Source organism: Acomys minous (assembly GCF_964271855.1).
Source record: "Acomys minous genome assembly, chromosome: 16".
Lineage (NCBI taxonomy): Eukaryota > Metazoa > Chordata > Mammalia > Rodentia > Muridae > Acomys > Acomys minous.
This window is the reverse complement of record NC_140498.1, coordinates 52,378,044-52,398,374: the sequence shown is the minus strand read 5'-3', so window position 1 is coordinate 52,398,374 and position 20,331 is coordinate 52,378,044. Positions and strand designations below refer to the sequence as shown.

The 20,331-nt window shown below is 45.4% G+C and overlaps 1 long non-coding RNA gene and 2 pseudogenes across 3 annotated transcripts in view; 1 reads left to right on the top strand and 2 right to left on the bottom strand.

Moving 5' to 3' along the window:
- The window catches only part of LOC311585739, a 51,041-nt gene extending 50,034 nt beyond the window's left edge, over window positions 1–1,007 (bottom strand). Inside the window, exon 1 of the long non-coding RNA XR_014775323.1 lies at window positions 775–1,007. This is a non-coding gene — a long non-coding RNA (uncharacterized lncRNA). The remainder of the gene's footprint in view (window positions 1–774) is intronic.
- Window positions 1,008–3,033: 2,026 nt separating this feature from the next.
- On the top strand, window positions 3,034–5,881 carry LOC311587150 (glucokinase regulatory protein-like; annotated as a pseudogene). The gene is made up of 6 exons: window positions 3,034–3,039; window positions 3,329–3,484; window positions 3,908–3,984; window positions 4,813–4,881; window positions 5,248–5,321; window positions 5,707–5,881. The product of its transcript is annotated as a glucokinase regulatory protein-like (transcript).
- Window positions 5,882–9,125: 3,244 nt separating this feature from the next.
- On the bottom strand, window positions 9,126–9,452 carry LOC311585738 (macrophage migration inhibitory factor-like; annotated as a pseudogene). The gene has a single exon. The product of its transcript is annotated as a macrophage migration inhibitory factor-like (transcript).
- Between the last annotated feature and the right edge of the window lie 10,879 nt (window positions 9,453–20,331).

Below are 20,331 nucleotides of genomic sequence, written 5' to 3'. Positions count from 1 at the left end.
CCCTCTCTGGAGCTTACTTCACCTTAAACCTACTTTTTCCTCACTGCTAGACTGTCAGGTGCGCTTTAGACGAAAACAAAGCAGGTGCTACAAGAGGAGAAAGACAGTTCGCCAAGCTGAAACCTCCGCCTCCCCCAAAAGGTATGTGACTTGCAGGAGGCCACTCAATACTGATAGGCACCGTGTTTTCAGTGGGCAGCAGCACAGTCCCATTTTGCACAGGAGGGTCGCTCGCCTCGCCGAAGTTAAAACAGCTAGTAAGAGTTGTTGGAACAGGGATTCATCCCGGACTTAATAAGCTATTCCCATAAGATAACTCAACTCTTGTCAGATTACTGCCTCCATGCCCAACTTCTCTTCCCTGCCATAGTCTCAAGGAAATGATCCCGGGTTTGAGGGATATGTTGGTAGCACTGGCTAGGAAAAGGGAAGGCACCCGGTTTGGTCTTTGGGTAACAGGTGAGTTCAAGGCTGGTCACTGAAATCCAGTTAGATGTCTTTATGGGTCAGTGCAGGAGACAGATCAGAGATTGGCCCCCATTCTAGCTTAGAGCGGTTTGACCCCTGGGGTTGGGGATTGGTTAAGCAGAAAAGACATTATCTTCTTTGTTTGATTCAGATCCTATCAAGAATTTTTTGGTCTAATGTCTTGCAATATATCAGAGAGATTGAATGAAATGCAGAAAGGAAGATATCCATAGGCCTCTAAATGGTCCAAGGTTGAACCTTTACCCCCCTAAAAGCTGGCCCTACCCCATCCCGACGCGGGCATACCTAGGTGGGCAGCTCCAGACGAGCTGCCGGCAGAGAGGGCAAAGGCGGAGTTCCCAGGGGCCGCGCTTGGTCTGTCTCTGAGCAGAGGGCGTTGCCAGCAAGGCCCGGCAGTTGGCCTGCCTCCCTAGGGCAGAGGACAGTGCAGCCACCTAAGATGGGCCCCTGCGGCAGGATGTGGCCATCCCGGCCAGCCAGCTGCAGCTCTTCAAGCTGGCCGGGCACTCTCAGCTGCAGCCCCGCCCCCTCCACTAATTCCGCCCTTCTCCCCCTCCCCGTTCTCCCCCCCCCCCCCGCTCCCCCCCCCCCCCAAGCCTGGTCCGGCCCTGTCCCGGCCCCGCCCCGGCCCCGCCCTGGTTCTTCCCGCGGTCAGCGCCCCATTCACACTCTCCCCAAGCCCTGTTTCTGAGGACTCCTCCCAAGACACTCCCAACGGCGGCCTGCTGGGTCCCTCTCGGTTAACCCTTTCTGCTCTAACAGCTGAACTGATAGGGAACAGGACAGGCACAGGTATGAGGGTCTCTGGCACCTGAGAGAGCTCCTTCTTCCCCGCGTGAAATTAGCCAAGTTGGGAGGAGGTATTCCATCTCCGAATGCCGGAGGGGACTTAAGAGGAGAGGAGACTGAGTGATGTAGATAATTGTTTTAACAATCTCTTGGAGACTGCGGCAGCTTTTAAGTCTCCTTCCCATTCATGATCTGACTTGATTCCATTTGCTTTCTCACTCTTTCTTTCATTTATTCAGCAAATATTCACTTATCATCTTCTATGTGCCTGGCATTATAAGAACTGGAGAGGAAAAAAAAAAGAACTGGAGAGGACTATTAAAAAGCAGATCTATCTCTCTCTCTCTCTCTCTCTCTCTCTCTCTCTCTCTCTCTCTCTCTCTCTCTCTCTCCCACCCACCCTCTGTGTGTGTACACGTGCTTGCGTGTGTGTGTGTGTGTGTGTGTGTGTGTGTGTGTGACTCATTCGTTTAAGTGAACTCCATTAACTTGTGCCTCAGGATTCCCATCTGTAAAGCATAGAAACCAGAAACAGTTGTTAGAATATCAAATGTGGAAACACTAGGAATATCAAATGTCAAACACTGGACAAGGATCTTTTTAAAAACCTTCCGCTACTGCAGTATTATTAATCTGGATAAACTTGTTAGTTGTTGCGTTCCTTCAGTAAACATGTAAGTCCTTGAATTATTTCATATTTTAGCTGAGTATGAAATCCGTGTGATCCTAAAGAACCAACCACTTGTGTGAACCTGTTCCCTCATCTAAAAATGAGGCTGTCAACAATGACTTCTAAGCGTCGCTGTATCCAATAATACCTAACATGTGGGGGAAAGCGAATGGGTCGGGAGAAATAGATGCTGCCTGTATTTAGGGCAGGCTCTTCGGTCCTCACTGTTCTTGCACTATTTCTATTTCTGTGAATTTTCCTCTGTGATATTCAGTTCAGTGTATGCAAACCCAGGGCCCAGCAGCTTCTGTCGCTTTTCTTTCTGAGAGGATAAAATGGGCCACTGGGACAGGGGAGGACTGCATGCTGACACGTGATCAAGCCATGACCCAGGTCCTCTGACTTCTACTGACCCTGACCTCTGGCCTTCAGGGGCATTTGGGCTCCAGAGCTCTCTTGTTCAGGATTCTTTCTGACCTGGGTGTTGTGCACATCCAGGCTCCCTGCCTCCCAGAAGGCACTGCACCTGAAGGGCAAGAGCAGTGACCTTCTGGTCCTCCTCTCCAAGGGCAAAGCAGAGGCTGGCAAGCAGAGCATATGCAGAGAGGACCCGCAGGAGCTCCATAAGGGCTGGGAAACCAGTGGCAGGAAAGGGTGTTGAAGAGAGGGGTGTAGGGGTGGTGCTCAGAGAGGCAGGGTTCTTAGGTTAATCGTCTCCATGACTCAGATACGGTTTGTGTGACTGCAGAGGCAGGCAGGACAGAGTGTCCACAGTGTGACACCATGCCAGGCACAAAAAGATATCAGTACGTGATCGGGACCCCTGAGCCTAGAGAATGGGAGATGAGGTCCTTTCTCAATTTTAGCCTTCTGCACTGATTCCAAAAGTAGTTTTAAATTTGGACTGGCCTCAACTCTGGACTCTTCCGTCCCTTTTTTTTTTTTTTTTTGTGTGTGTGTGTGTGTGTGTGTGTGTGTGTGTGTATGTGTGCTTTTGAGACAGGATCTAACCCATTCTGGCCTCACACTTGCTATGTGTCTGAGGATACCCTTAAACTCCTGATCTTCCTGCTATCACTTTCCAAATGCCGGTATTACAGGCACATATTCCATGATAGATTCCCTTTTCCTTATCTTTCCTTGTCATCTTCCTTCCCTAAAAGAATGACAACATCACAGGAAGACTAAGTTCTTGGTTGTGAATGGTTGTGTGTGTGTGTGTGTGTGTGTGTGTGTGTGTGTGTGTCTGTGTGTGTGTGTGTGTGTGTGTAGTATGTGAATCCAAGCCAACCAGTGTCCTACTGCCACTCCCACCTCCAGTCCAGCAGGTATAAAACAGACTTAGCTTCCTGACCCTCCCCTTGGGCATTTTTCTCTTAGTTGTTAGGGTATGGAGCAGCTGTGCCAATCACAGAGAAGTCCAACCCACTGACCCGGAACATGGACAAAGCAGATGCAGAGAAAATTGTTCACTTGCTGGGACAGTGTGATGCTGAGATATTCCAGGAGAAGGGGCAAGTCATGCCCACCTACCAGGTGACCCAAAATCGAGCCTTGGACACTGCAAACAGCAATGCCAAGCCAGCCATATCTCAACCTCTCCCTTCCTGATACTGGAAATATTAAACCCTCTCCTCCATCCCAAACCATCATCCTCTGTTTTCTTTTTTCACCCATTCCCATGTTTTCATATTTTTTTATTATTTATTTATTTATTTATTTATTTATTTATTTATTTATTTATTTTATGAGGTGGAAGGATTTGTTCCTTGGAGAAATGTGTGGAAGTCAGAGAACAACTTTTGGGAATCAGTCTGCCCTTTCACCATGTGGGGCCCAGGGATTGAACTCAGATCCTCAGGCTTGGCCACACTCCTTTTACCCACTGAGCCATCTTACTGCCTTCCTCCTATCTCTATCCTCCTTTTCTTCAAACTGATTCTTGTCCACTCTCTGCAGAGTGTTCACTTTCTGTACAGTGAGTAGTTCTGATGACGATGTTGCAAGTGGCTGGCAAAGTCCAGGAAGTTCTGAAGGTACAAACACTCCACCTGGTTCTCATCAAAACACTCTGTTCCCTCTAACTTCCTCTTTCCTGGGTCTCCATCTCTCATTTTTATAAACTTCAATTCTTTAATTGCTTGGTCCTCCCTTTGGATATTTATTGCTACCTTAGTCATCGATAATAGTCATGATAGCTACTAGATGAATAATACTTTATCATCGGCTGTGCATCTGCTTTTTAAATAGTGTGTGTGTGTGTTAGCTTTGCCCGCATATATGTCTGTGTACTACATGTGTACCTGGTACCCATGAAAGGCAGAAGACTGTGTTAGATCATCTGGAACTAGAGTTACAGATGATTGTGAGCTGCCATGTTGGTGTTGTCAATCAAACCTGGGACCAATGGAAGGCAGCCAGGGCCTTAACTGCTGAGCCGTCAGCCCCAGCAATGTACTTTCACACTCAGAACCTTCACAAAAGTCTGTAAAGTAGGCATTATAATTCTTTAAATGTGTTTTCTTTTCCCAGACCAGGAAACAAAGAAAGGATGGTCTCAGTAGATTACTCAAATGTATCCGCTGATGATTGATGGCTGCTGCTGCTTTGATTATTTACTTTTACTTAATTGACAAAGCTGCTCTCAAGTCCCTTCTGGAATAAGTACAAATTTTAATAACTGGTTTAGTCAGAGAGGAGAGCCAAGAGCATCCTTCTACAAATCATTGTTCACTTTACTACCTCACATGGCTTATGTTCTGCTCAATTTTATAACGAGAATAAGGAGTTATAAGTCTTCTTCCATTACTGACAAGGAGGAAAATAATTCCTCTCTCCTGAGCTGGGCCTCTTTCCTTCCTCGGGATCCAGATGGGGCCCTGGTAGTGCTGAGTGGATGGGGGACCTCTGGCCGGATGGCATTCCTCATGTCTGTGAGTACCTTAACTCCCTGTTTGACCCTTCTCCTTCTGGGCATGATCCCAGGAACCATAAAGCTCACCTGAGATAAGTCCTCTCCATAGATATAGTCTCTCCCCACCTCCTCTCTAAAACCTAGAGTCCAGTAAGGCATCCGATTTCTCTGGCCCTATTGGAGACCCCCGCCCCCACCTCTCTTGTTAGCATCCCCACACCTCATGCATCATTAATGGTCTCCAAGTTGCTTCTTTTAGTGGCAGGCTCTAACTAAGAGTTGAATGTTGCCTAAGAAGATCATTCTGTGCCCCTAATCCTCCAGGAATTAAGACTCTGTTATATCTTCTTTTTATTCCCTTTTCATACCTGCTTCTGCCAGACAGGTCTCTATTAACCCGCTGATGAAAGGTCCAGGACAAAAGCCTCTTTACACACACCTCATTGCAGGAGGCAACAGGTCAGTTCCCTTGACCTGTGCAGGTGGCCTGTATTTTAGAAACTGATTTTGAATGTGTTTAGTGAAAGGCTATATTGAACCTGCCTCAGGTTCCACCATCCCTTCTTGCCTTGCTTCTGGACCCTTCACAGATGTTTATTGCCTTCATGGCACTTGCAGGTATTTGAAGGTTTTTTTTTTTAATTTGTTTTTTGTTGTTGTTGTTGTTGTTGTTGTTTGTGTTTTTTAATCTGTGGTGAGTCTGTCATGGCACTGATAAACAATAGGTACCAATTCAATGACAGCGTTCCTCCAATCTTTTCTTTCAGCGTGCCCTTCCTTAAGCAGCTGTAAGTATCTGCTTCTTAGCCAGTGCCGCTGACGTTTATTGGATTTACACTCTTAGGTCTGCCATGGCCTCTCAGGAACGGACAGAAGATAGCACCCTACATGGGATTGAGGAGCTGAAGAAGTTCTGTGTTTTCTGTTACCACTCACCTAGAGACGCCCACCTGTTCCTTTTCATGGGGTTGGAAAAACCCCAACTTTCTGGCAAGGGTTGGCTCCTCTTTTGGTCCTGATTTTCTCACACACTAGATTTGTATGTTCCCTTGGAAACCCTAATGCACGCCCCCTCCATTCCTAGGTGGCTGCTGGGAAGAAGTGACTGTCATAGGCATTTCTGTGGGACTCTCTGTAAGGACAGGATGAGTGGAGGGAGGGGGGGGACTAGAATGGCACAAAGGGTAGATTGATGAGATGGGTGCTGGGAAATAGCATACACACAGGATTTGATTGATTGATTGATTGATTTTTACCAATTTGGATATATTTTTACGGCTATGAAAAGAGGAGGAGAGGATTTCAACTCAGAATAGCTGTGTATCGATTCCACCTCGGGTATTAAAAATGTGTACTTCTCTTTCACTACCTGTGTCCACTAGTTCCTCATGTTTCTCCATCCTGGTAAAGGGTTTCTGTTTATTTATAGAAGCAGAAGCCAAGAAGAGTGATTTCCTTATAGCAATTCCACTTCTGCCCTAAGCTTGGGTGCTATAAACCACACATCAGACTCTGCGCTTACATAAACAGTGGCGGTTGGAAGGAATGTTGCCCCAGTGAAGTACAGACAAATAGGATTTGCCTGGTTCTATGCAATATTTATGGTAATTAATTTATAGAGCTCCTCATTCCAGCATTGATACTTAAAATACAGTGTAATTCTATTTAACATTTGTTCTCATTGTAGAACATTACGGGCACGGAGACAGGGAGCATAGCCCAGTAAGCCCACAAAGTACCTTCATCTACCGTCCACGATTTCCCAGACCTTGTTGATGGTGTTTCACTTGTATCCTAATTTATTTTCCACTATCCCCCACCACTAATCCGAGTATCATTTCTTCATTGGTAGAAGATACTGTGAGTGTTTTAAGAACGAGGTCATTCCATGAAGTACAACACCGAATCTACAGCCAGGCTTGTTCCCAGCAATCTTTATAACTAATCATGTGTGAGATTAGTGAGGGATGGCTCAGATGTTTCCTCCTCTCTACAAGCAGATACACTTCCAGTGATGCTTTGCTTTCTTTTAGATGGAAGGATTGACACAAGACTGACTTCTTTTTAGTAAATAAAGTATAGAAATAGTTCTCTGACAAAGCATCACTCTTTAGCAGCTTTAGAGTACGTATCGTGTAGGCCAAGAAAAAAGAGGACCAGCCATATAGCTTAGAGCAGCCAGTGCAATTCTCTAAAGCAACTCTATGGACAGATGTCTAAAATTCCTTTTGCTTTCTCCCATAAGCAGTAGCATGACCATCACCATACTTCATATCTGTAGCTTGTCACCTTCTGAAGATGAGCACAGGAGAGGAAGTGCTAGATCCTGGGTCTCTGGAGGAACCAACAGGAACTTCTCTAAGAAGGCTTCATCCGGCATCTTTGTTCCTGGTACCTTGGTGTGGTACCTGTGCTCAGGTGCTGAGGAATGCTGAGGATCAAGCTAGATGAGCAACTGCATTCAATTTAGTGCTTGAGGCAATCAGAGAACAGTATGCTTGCATTGATTTCTTTTCTGCTGCTGTGATGAGATCCCATGATCAGAGCAACCAGGGAAGTTTGAATGAGAATGTCCCCATAGGCTCAGAGATTTGAATGCTTGGCCATGAGGGAGCAGCAAGGCTTAGGAGACATGGCCTTGTAGGAGGAAGCGTCTCACTGAGGGTGGGCTTTGAGGTTTCTGAGGTCCGAGCCGAGCTCAGTGGCTCTGTCTTCCTATTGGCTACAGTAGTACTCTCAGCTGCCTCGCCAGCACCATGTGTGCCCATGTGCCACCATGTTCCCCACCATGATGATAATGTACTAATCCTCTGAAGCTGTAAGCTAGCCTCAATTAAGTATTGTTCTTTATAAGGGTTCCCATGGTCATGGTGTCTCTTCACAGCAAGAACACTGAATAAGACAGCTTCCTATAGAAGAAAGAGTTTATTTGGGGCTTAAAGTCTCAGGGGCTTACGGTCTGTGGCCCTCTAGGGAGCATGGCAGCAAGCAGGCAGGCGTGGTACTGGAGAAATGGCTGAGAGCTCACATCCTGGACACAGGCATGATGCAGAGGCTTTGAAACCTCAAAGCCCACCCCAGAAACACACCTCCTCCAACAGGGCTACACCTCCTACCCCTTGTCAGTTCCCTCAGCTGGGACATATGCACCTATGGAGCCACTGTCATCTAGACCACCCCCCACCCCCTACCCCTCCACCTCCCACCCCACCCCCCACCCCCACCCCCACCCACGCAGTGCTAGTCAGAAAACTGAAAACCTGACTGCCCTGAGGAATATGTGTGCATAGTGGACATCTCTCATCCCTGAAGACATGAAAAAAACCACTAAGAGGTTGGGGGTGGGCTACATGCTCTATCAGAAGGCAGAAGAGGGGTGGACAGGCGTGGCTGTAGGCTGTGTGCAAAAGACAGTATAATAACAGTAATAATCCTTTATATTTGGACAACACTTTATAGTTTACATGGGGCTTTTACATGCATTTTCTAATTTAAGCCAAACAATTGCCCTGTACAAAAATCAGAGCAGGAAAAAAAAACCCCATAAAATTTGTGTGGGAGGACATTGTAAAGTTTAAAATAACAAAAGTGTGGTGCTACTGTTAGGCTAGACTGGTCAAGACCACTGACTGACCCAACTGCTAAGTAAGACCTAGGAAGGTCAGAGCGGGCTGGACACACTCAGTGTTGCAGCAATGGGGTCTCTATCAGCCATAAGCAGATTAGCATCTCCTCAGGACAGGGGGATGTGTCACTGCTGAGCTAGCTACGAGAGCCACTTGGAGAACCTGTGAGTGTGGGGGTTCCTGGATCAGTGGGCTGGAAGTGGAGGCTGGAAGCCCCCCATCTGTCTGATCAGGCTCTCCTGCTGTGTGAACAAACTTGTAACCATTGTTCTAGAACAGTCTCTAAGAACTGCAGCTGAAGGACTTTTCCTTAGAACTAATCAGGTGGCATTGTTTGCCGTGTGAATCTATGGGTCCAGGCTGATAAAAGAAATCCAGCCAACCCAGTTGTTTTGTCACAAAGTAGGAGCCTTTTGCAAATGGAATTTCTAAGTCCTTTAAAATAATTTGCAGAATTTCACACCGGGAACTGCTGTGAGATACAGTGCATTGGTACTGGAGGGATGTGTTGTTGTGGATAGAGACCTTTTAGTTCTCCCAACCAGAAGTCGGGCATCAATACTGGTGGACAAACACAGAACACAGCGTCAGCAAGGCTCCAAGAACAGAGGTGCAGGTAAGTCTGTCAGCCCAGTACTCAAGCGAAGGTGGAACTGTTCCAGCCCACGGTGGCTGCGTTCATGTTGTAATAGTTGGTGTACATCCGGTCCGGGCTGATGCATGCACAGCAGCTCGCTGTAGGTGCGATTCTGGGCGCTGCCGATCTTGCAGATGCTGTGGAGGCTGCAGAGGGCACAGGGGTCATTCATGTCACTGAAAGTCATGAGCTGGTCCTGGACCACGTGCACTGAGATGTACTGTGCGGGTTGCCGGTGACCTGCGCCAGCTGCTGGATGACCTCGGAGAGACACCCCTCTGGCACAAAGGTGCCGGGAACATTGGTGTTCACGATCAACATCGGCATGGTGGTAAAGGGACTGTGCGGGCTGCCTGGAGGACGAAGAAGGAACGTCGTGTTGCTATTTTAAAGAGACTCAAACCTTAAAATCAAAGCCAAGGGACTCTTGGTTAGGACTCAGCCTTATCATGTGCCAGAGTATAAGTATGACGTCAGCATTGGGCCTCATCTCTCTATGTTTCATTTTTCTCCTCTGAAAAGCACTTCTGTCCTGTACTAATGGCTGTATAAATATACATATACTTAAGTGTTTTCTTTTTTTAATCTTTTTTCAGTTGTTGGTGTTGGTGGTGGTAGTGGTGGTTTTTCAAGACAGGGTTTCTCTGTGTAGCCTTGGCTATTCCAGGCTCAATTTGTAGACCAGGCTGGCCTCGAACTCAAGCGGTCTGCCTGCCTCTGCCTCCCTGAGTGCTGGGACTGAAGGCGTGCGCCACCACACCTCAGTTTTCTACATGCTGTTACTACTAGGAAAATTTCTAATTCTTTGCTGTTTCTTTCCTGTCGCTTTTTCGCCCCTGAAAAATGAATTTGTGGACCACCCCAACAGATAAGTACACCTTACAAACCTACAAGAATGTTCACCATTCCATTCAAATTCATCTATGTCCTTATATACCAACTGTTACTCTAATACACTTGTTGCCCTCACCTAAACTGTATAATCATGTTAGTTGTCAATCTGACGCTTGCCCCTGAAGCTGAAATGGTAAAGTTAAAAAAACACAAACAAAAATAAACAAACACGCAGAGGAAATGGAGACATTAGGCTGTTGTGAGGACTGAGATCTCAAGCCTTTCTGTGCTTGTGGTTTAAAGATATTCAATCTGGTTGAGTGCAAAAGCGATGGCCCTCAGATCTCTCTCAGTTAGTGTCTGTGCATACCCCTTGTCAAAATGGTATGAAAATGCCATACCAAAACCCATTACTTTACATCTGACCTAAAAGAGAACTAAAAAGATTAAATTAATATTTTTAAATGATAACTATTGATCCCCTTTCCCATTCCTTGGTAGTGAAACGCTATTCAATCCAGCTCCTGCCACTGCCTGCCTGGACCCCCGGTTCTATACCCTCTCCAGTGTGTTCTGCTGCAATGAAAGTGAGGTAGAGACAGCTGGTTTGGTTCCTCTGTTGGATAAAACAAAGAGGCAGGACCAGCTGCATCAGTTTGAGCACATGTGAATTCAGTAAAAAGAGATTTTTCACTGTTTTAGGGGTGGAGGAAAGGAAATTACTAAGCCTTGTGTGACCATAAAGGATTCTGAGGCATGCCCCATAAGCTGACACTGACTAGCCCTCTGCCAGTTTTAGCACCCTCCAGTCCACAAATATTGATATATTGTTTTCTTTTTAATTATTGCACATTTTCTAGACTAAGTTGTTTTTCTGTGTAACTTTGGCTGTCCTGGAACTCACTCTGTAGACCAGGCTGGCCTCCAACTCAGAGATCCACCTGTCTCTGCCTCCCGAGTGCTGGGATTAAAGGCATGCACCTAGCTAGACTAACTAATAATAAAGTTGCTAAGTTGAACAAATTAAAATACAGGATGCCCAGCTACATTTGAATATCCAATAATCAGTGAAAAAAACATACAAACTATTTGTTGTTTTCCTGAAAATCAAACTTAACTGAGCTTTTTTTTGTATTTTATCTGGCAACTGCAATTATTATACAGCTCCTGGGGTGGCTGCTGCCTTCCAGTGTCCAGCTCGTGCGACGGAAGTGGTGGAGAGATGCAGGATCCCATGGAGGCTGCTGTACAAGGAAGGCAGTGTGTTGTTGCCCAAGGGTCATAATGTGCAGGTCGCGGAACATACCTGTCAGTGTGGGGATATAACCTACTCGTCTGTAAGTACTGTTGGGAACGAGGTCTCAGTCAGTCGCCATTGTTACAGAAAGCCAGCTACACTAGAGTTCTGTCGTCATTGAGATACAGCATGCACAGGGAGAAAGGTGGTCAGGAAAGGTTAGCTTTCCTTTGGCTCTAGGGCTCAATCAAGGTCTAGGCTTTCTTAACCTGCTTGCTTGACAGTTTTATCTGTCAGAACATACAGGAGAGAGAAGGCTGCTACGTGGAAACTAATTCTAACAAACCACAGTAGGGTATGCAACATTTTTGAGCAACCACCATGGCTAGGCACTGGGCGACCATTTCGCAATACAAGGTTGCATTACTCTCAACCACCAGATGGGCTTAGAGTTCCCCAGTGACACTTAAAAGACACTGTATTTATTCCTCGGACAGTTGTTTAATCAGCTCATCTACCTTTTCCACTGAATTTCAAATTTCATTAAGACAGAGCATCTGCCTTATTGTGTCCTGTCCCTGTTTGTATACTTACCTAATGCAATAAGTTCTCCAAAGCAACGTTCATGATTTCCGTTCTCAGCTGCCACAGATGGAGAATTCACATAGGGCCCAGCATGGCTTGTCCTCACTCTGTGGTCCCTGCGGAGCAAGGCTGAGGGATTCTTCACTCATGTTTGACAGTTGGTACTAGTGTTGCCTGGTGCACAGTGGTACTGTAGGTCAGAACACACACACACACACACACACACACACACACACACACACACACACACGGTATTGACAGAGATTACAGAGTTTTAAGAAGATGTCACTGAACGTCTCTGAAACTAAATCAGTGAATTTTGCAGACAGAAGTGGTCCCAGTAACACAGATTAACACAAAACTTATTAAGATGGCTCACATTCTGTTCCCAGCACCCACACAGTGCCTAACAACCATTTTTTAAAACTCAAGTCCCAGGGATCCAGTGCCCTGTTCTGGTGGCCTCCTCGGCTCCTCCTGTGCACACTTGGTACATAGACATATACTCAGGCACACACACACATGCACCTAAATACTTAAAATTTAAAGATGGCCTCAGAGTACAACCAACTCAGACTGAAAGGGACCACTCAGAAGACGGGAAGAGAAGGTACATGGCCAAGTTGAGGCTCAGAGTGAGCAGACACTTGAGGAATGATTTTTCATATGGCATAAGTATTGATTTGGGCATGTTCAGAGCAAATAAAAGTGAAGTGTAGTCCCATTCTTAGGAATACACAGCATGTGATTAAACTGCACTACAGAAAAGACAGAATTTGGTAATATACTTTTAAAGCTTTTTTTAATTTTATATACATTGGTGTCTTGCCTGCATGTGTGTCTATGTCAGGTGATCCCCTGGAACAGGAGTTACAGGCAGTTGTGAGCTGCCGTGTGGTGTTGGGAATCGAACCTGGGTCCTCTGAGAGAACAGTCAGTGCTCTTAACTCCTGTGCCATCTCTCCAGCCCCTTTAAAAGTGTTTTATACATTTTCTGTGTGTATGTGTGCATGCATGCTCATATGCCATGACATGTACATGGAAGTGTCAGAGGACTTGATAGACTCAATATTCTCTTTCCACCAGTCCTGGGAATGACACTCAGGACATTAGTTTCAGTGGCACATGCCTTTAATGCCTGCCTTTACCTATGCCATCTCAGCAGCCTAGTTGTGTGCTTTGTGCTTTTATATAGCGAATGGATATATGCTGTCTTTTTGGGGGGCAGGGGTTTGTATTTTGTTTTTGTGACAGGGTTTCTCTCTGTAGCCTTGGCTGTCCTGCATTCACTCTGTAGACCAGGCTGGCCTCAAACTCACGAAGATCCACCTGCCCCTGCTTCCTGAGTTCTGGGATTGCAGGCATGCACCACCACACCCAGCACACCCTTATATAGTGTGTGGTTAAACTACAAACTCATACATATTCCAGCACTGGAGGAATTATACGGTACTTTTTAACTAAGAGTGTATAACTATATTCCCTTCTCTATACTGTAGTTTAACCATACACTACACAAGACTACACGTGCCTCCAGCTTCCTCAGCAGAAGCAAACAGAATTGAGTAGTCTGCAGGACCATGAGGAAGACACCAGGCCACGAGAGGCCTTGGGCAATGGCGTCCTTAGGTGCCAGTGTTTACAGGCGCAGCAAACTTGGAGTCCCTGGCAATGAGCCTCTCTCCACTTCCCACCTTCCTCGCTTCCTTCCACAGACTGCATTTGTTGTCCCCAGTTCTGTATCGAGAGGATCTGAGAGAGCAACACAGCCATCCACCCTCACCTTGTGAGCTGCCAACACTGCCATGTTGCTTCTCCTACTCCCAGCGAGTATTTATTTTTTGTTTTTATTGAAAAGTAAAAGCAAGCAGGGCGGCGGAAGCATACACCTTTACCCTTTACCTTTACTAAGATAAATGACCTAAGTTCAATCCCCAGGACTCAGCTGGTATGCACACATACACTCAATGAACATATTGCAGCACTTGAGGGGCAGAGGCAGGCAGATCTCTGGTTGTTCAAGGCCAGCCTGGTCTGCAGATCTCGTTGCAGGACAACCAGGACTACACAGAGAAAATCAAAGTTATCCCACGACGCTTACAAATATTTTTAGATTTATTTCATGCATTTGAGTGTTTACCTGTGTATGTGTAAGTGCGCCTCATATGTGACTGGTGCCTGTGGAGGACAAAAGAGGGGGTCAGAGCCTCCAGAAGTAGAAGTACAGATGACCGCAAGCCACCATGTGGGTGCTGGGAACTAAGCCTCAGTCTTGTACCAGAGCAGCAAGTGCTCTTAACCTTTGACTCATCTCTCCAGGCCCCAAGAGTGTTTTGTTTTATCTGGGGTTTTGTTTGTGTTTGTTGTCATTTGAGGGAGGCTCTCACTCTGTAACAGGCTGCTTCAACTTGCTGTGCCCTTAGCTCCTTATCCTCCATCCTGACCTCCCCAATGCTGAGACAGTGAGCCTGAGAGCACCATGCCCACTGCTCTGAGTGTTGGGAGGAGAGGAGGGGACACGCTTTCTAAAGGACAGCCCTGGTCTCAGTTGCTTTACTGTCACCATGGCTTCTTTTCTCATGTGTGTTCCAGGCTGAGATTTTAATGGGCCTTGCAGTGAATAACCCGACCGAGGCTGGGAAGGCTGCATGGACTCTCCTAGAACGGGGGCTGCCAGGTCTCGGTCATCACCTTAGGGGCTTCAGGATGTGTGACCCTGTCACAAGAGGAGCCAGTTCCAAAGCACATTCCCACGGAAGCAGTCAAGGTGGGGGACACCACGGTAGATTCCAAACTTTCAGAATCCTTTTTATATTTAATAGCAAAGAAAGCCTATCTAAAGATGTAGATGGTGACGTAAGGCCTAGGAAGGGAGTGGTAGAAGAGAGCCAAGCTAGAGAACCCTTTCCTAGTCCCCTCAAAGTCACGGGGAGACTTTACGTCATCGACGCGCTCTAGCCTTTGTTTCCCTATTCATAAAATACTGTAATTTCCTATATACATTCATTCAGTAAATAAATGTTCACTGACTGCGTGTTGAGTACCAGCCATGCTCTGGGTGCTGCGGACATAGAGGGAAGAAGACTGGAGCTTTAACTGCAGCAGTAAACGCAGCCATGGCTTATGAGCCTCTTGGTGGCAGGAATGACAAGGCACACTGTTAAGAGAGCTCATTCTCTGTTTTGTTTCTGTTGTTTAATCTTTAGGTTAGTAAACACAGCAATAGGTTTCATTCCAGCGTCTGCACATGCATGTGTCATACAGTCACTTTCCCTTCATGTGCTTGCCTCCTGGCACTCCGTCCTCCTGCTGAGCCATCTCTCCAGCCCCTCTTGTTTGCTTTCCTCTTGCACATGTCCTCCCACTCACTCTACTTCCCTGAACATCTCTTCCTCTCCTCTCCTTATCTTCTTTCTAGACACACACACACACACACACTTACTTTTAAAACTGGATTCTGCGTATAAGAGAAAGCATGGCACTTGTCTTTCTGAGTCAGGTTGCTTCAAGTCATGATCTCCACTTATGCCCTTTTCCTGTGATTGTCATGGTTTCACCTTTCTTCTGACTACATAACATTCCATTGTGTGTATGCGCCACGTGTTCTTTATCCGTTCATCTGTTCTAGTTCCTGCTAGCTTGAATACTAGGACAATAAACACGGGTGCGCAAGTGCACAGACCACTCTTTTAGACAGCAGACGATAACAGGTGACATCATGGCAGGCTTCTGTGTCTCCTGCATCTATCTCATTTAATCCTTGCCAAAAAAAAATCACACAAAGCAACTATACTCTTATCCTTGTTTTACCTCCTAGTGAGTAACAGAACTGTGGCTCCAAAAGCCGGTTTGTTTCCCCACACAGGTGCTTTTGCAGGAAGGCACTGCATTCAGGGAAGGGCATGAAGCAGACAAGTCATGGCTACAACGTGAAATGAGAAAGTGACAAACTGGAAAAATGGCTCCTGATTCTCTAGCTAGGGAAATAAACGCTCTTGGAATTCAGAAGAGCTAACCAGAAAAATATGCAAACTTCAGGGATGAGAAAGCAACATTGATAAAGAAAAAAATTTTAGGGTTTTCATTTATAAGGAATTTACGTAAGTTTATTTTTTAAATACATTCTGGTCTGTTTTTATTAAGAAACAATTGCCTTTCTTGTTGTTGTTTTTGAGACAGGATCTCTCTTAAGAAACAACTTTAAAATATAATTCATTTATCAAAAATGAAGCCTGGGGGGGAGGGAAACTTGTTGAAAGTATAACTAAGTACTTTGCAAAATATCCCATCACTCTGGCAGCTGATACAGGAGGATTGTCACCAGATTGAGGACAGCCTGGACTACAGTATTAGACTCTCCATCCCACCCACTCACCCCCAAAATGAAAAGAAAGCTATAATCAAGCAAGAAGACTTGCACTATGAAGCTAATGCCCCTGGCTGCCTTCCACAGTGCGCCTCCTCAGGCACCTGTAGACTTGTGCTTGGTCGGCTGCCTTCCACAGTGCACCTCCTCAGGCACCTGTAGACTTGTGCTTGGTCGGCTGCCTTCCACAGTGCACCTCCTCAGGCACCTGTAGACTTGTGCTTGGTCCGCTGCCTTCCATAGTGCGCCTCCTCAGGCACCCGTAGACTTGTGCTTGGTCCGCTGCCTTCCATAGTGCGCCTCCTCAGGCACCTGTAGACTTGTGCTTGGTCAGCTGCCTTCATACTCAGGCACTTCCAGCAGTTACTTTATCTTTTCTGGTCTGTCAAGAAGGAAGGACCCTAAATTGGAAAGGTTCCTCAGTTCACTTCTCCATCTGACTAAAATTGCTCCAAGTGTGGACCAAAGCAAGAGAAATTTCTTTTTCTTTTGCCAGTGTGACAAGAGGGGTCCTGAGGGATGTCAGACCTATACAGGTATGTGGAAGTGGCTTGGTCTCTGCTCAACCTGTGGCAGTCACAGCCCTGCTTGGTTGCGCACAGAAGCACAATCCATCAGAGGCATGTGTAGTGCCTCCTGACTTGCTCCCATGTCAGCTCTGTTCATCTTGTCATGGGCTTTGGACTCAGTAAGGCTCTTTCTTGAGTGGTCCCCCAAAACTCTGTTCCCTATCAGGTGCCTCGCCACATCCCCCATCTTAAGGCAAACAACTTCTATCAGAGACTTGGGGAGAAGGCACTGACTAAACAGAAGGAATTCATGTTCAAAACCACACAAGGGCACTAAGTGGGTGGCAGGAGGCTGGGAAAATTGAATGGGTAACAATGACTCAATTATTTCAGCTTGGAAGACTGGATTCCTTAGGTCTTGCTAATCAAAGCCTTGTCAGGTTTAGTGACTACTGCTGCATGTGCCACAGGATGAGCTTTCCTCACCCTCACTTAGTCGCTCAACAATTTACTTATTCATTCCTTGTGCAGGTACTGAGCTAAAATCCCAGTCCTGGCCTTGAGGAGCTCTCCCAGTAGCAGAGAGTCAGTTCCTCTCCTGGCTTTACCATTGCAGAGGCTTAGGGCAAGGAGCAACAAGAGATCTTTCCACACCTCAGCGTTCCATCCCATACACCACCCAACAATCCAGCCAGCCTGAGATATGGGCCCTCAGAGTAAGGAAGGCTAGAGAACATCTGGCCCTGGGACTCACAAGCCTGGACTATCCTACTTCCCAGAAGCATCCAGCCCAAAGGTTGTACCTATACAGACTCAGTCAGTTAGTCTACTTTGAATGACACATGGGGTTACATAATGATATCTGTATCCAATTGATTATTAATTAACTGTCAGGTCCCAAAGAAAGCCACAACAAGGCTCACTCAGTACCTGTGGCTCCTCCCATCACTCCTCACCTTGCCCCCTACCCTAAACCTCTCCAGTGTGGGGCTCAGTCTCTTCCCAGCTCCTCATATTTATAGAAACCTGCCATTTAGACCACATAATCTCTTGGGTCGCCTGGTCTATGATTCCTCTTGTTCCCTGCCCTCTCTCATCTTCTCTCCTCTTTGTTTCCTATCTCTCTCTTTCTTTCCCCTCTTCTCATGGCCTGGTTCTGTGTTATGGTCATATTTTGTCCACCACTTTCTCTTCTTAGTCCAGAGTCTTCCCAGATGCCTCTGGCTGTTTTCTCCCTCATATCTACAATAAAATCATTTTCCTCAACCAGAATTTGGAGTGGTCATGTCCTCATTCTCATTAATAATAAAAAACTAAATTCACAGAGAAGTACGGTACCTTGATAACTTCCATTTATTTCCAGCCAAAAATATAATTTTTACTATGGAAGTCAACCATGTCACAGGAAGACACTGGCGCAAATGAAGTTCTCATCTTACTTGTTCATTTCCAGTGTGACTACTGAGTTGGGGCTGTTTTAAAAAGAGGTATTGTCTCATTGTGCTGCCTAGGTCAGCTCCAAATCCCTGCCAGCCTCCTGAGTAGATGGAATGTAAGTGTGCCACTGTACTCAGCTTGAATTTTGTCAAGTGATAGCACAATCACTTTGACTGTGAGAAAATATACAATATCAGAACCCAAGCTAGACATGGTGGTGCATGACTTTGATCCTTGTACTCAGGAGGCAGAGTCAGGTGGATCCTTGTGAGTCTGAGGCTAACTTGGTCTACAAATCTAGTCCAGGACAGCCAACACTGCACAGAGAAACCCAGACTCAAAACCGAACAAACAAACAAATAATCCCCACCCAACCCCGCCAAAAAACAACATCAGAACCCAGATGACCTGTAAGTCATCTAAGTGTACTAACTACTTCATTTTAGAAATAGAAATTGGGGCTAAAGATATGGCTCAGCAGTTAAAATCACAGGCTGCTCTTGTAGAGGACCAGGGATCAGTTCTCACCCTATGTGGAAACTCAACCATCCTAACTACAGTCCAAGGGAATCTGATGCCCTCTTTCTGCCCCCTTTCTGAAAGCAAAGTCACTATTTCTATGGACAACTGAATACACTAAACAAACACATGTGTGAGCTTCTCTCACTAAATCTAATCTTCTGACTCAAAGAAAAGTGACAGAAACATTGATTTCACTAAGCACAGTCACTTACTCAGATCCTATACAACTGCATTGATGTGCAAAAGCTGTGTACTTTAAGACATCACTCTTTGCGGGGGCGGGGAGGAACACTTTCTAGTGAAAGTGAACTCATGCATCCCTCAGGTTAGTAAGTTGCTTCTTTGGTTTGAAAACATGTAGAAACAGTCTTTCTTAAAGCACAGTAATTCTACACATGTTTGTTGAAGAAAGAAGCACACTGTAACACTAGTTTCTGAAAGCAAAGTCACTATTTCTACAGACAACTGAATGCACTAAACAAACACATGTGTAAGATTCTCTCTCTAAAACTAAGCTCCTTGCTCACAGAAAAGTGAGAGAAACATTGATTTCACTAAACACAGTCACTTACTAAGAACCTGTACAACTGCATTGATAGGCAAAAGTTGTGTACTCTAAGGTATTACTCGTTAGGGGGAAAAAAACCATTTCTAATGATAGTAAACATATGCATCACTCACGTCAGTAAGTTACTGCTTTAAAAGTACAGTACTTCTACACATGTGTTTGAGGAAGAAACACACATTAACACATATTTCTGAAAGCAAAGTCACTGTTTCTTTGGAAAACTGAGTACACTAAACATATATGTGTGTAAGCCTCTCTCACTAAAACTAAGCTCCCTACACACAGAAAAGTGAGAGAAATGTTGATTTCACTAAGAATAGTCACATACTCAGAACCTGTACAATTGCATTGATAGACAACTGTTGTGTACACTAAGGCATCACTCCTTAGGAAAAAAACTGTTTCTAAAGAAAGTGAACACGTGCATCACTCACGTTAGTAAGTTGCTTCCTTGGTAAGAACACATGTATTTTAAAAAGTCATTTTTTGAAAGCACACTAAATCTACACATTGTTTATTTCAGGAAGAAGAACACTGTAAAGCATGTCTCAAAAACAAAGTCACTGCTTCTATGGAAAATTGAATACACTAAACAAACATGTGTGTAAGCCTCTCTTGCTAAAATAAGCTCCCTACTCAAAGAAAAGTGAGAGAAACTGATTTCACTAAGCACAGTCACTACTCAGCACCTGTACAACTGCATTTATAGGCAAAAGTAGTGTACTCTAAGGCAGCACTGCTTAGGCAAAAAAAAAACATTTCTAGCGAAATTGAACAAATGCATTTTCAATATTTGTAACTTGTTTCTTTGGTTAGAAAACTTGGAAAACCAGTCAGTTTTTGAAAGCACAGTACTTCTACACATGTGTTTGTTTCAAGAAGAAACAACAGTGTAATGCATGTTTCTGAAAGCAAATTCACTGTTTCTATGGAAAACAGAACACACTGAACAAACACATGTGTCAGCTTCTGTCATTAAAACTAAGGTGCATGTCCCCTGAAAAGTGAGAAAAACGCTGGTTTCACTAAGGACAGTCACTTACTCAGAACCAGTATAACTGCATTGATGGGTAAAAGTTCTGTACTCTAAGGCATCACTCCTTGGGGGGAAAATCCATTTTAACAAAAGTGAACACATGCACCACTCA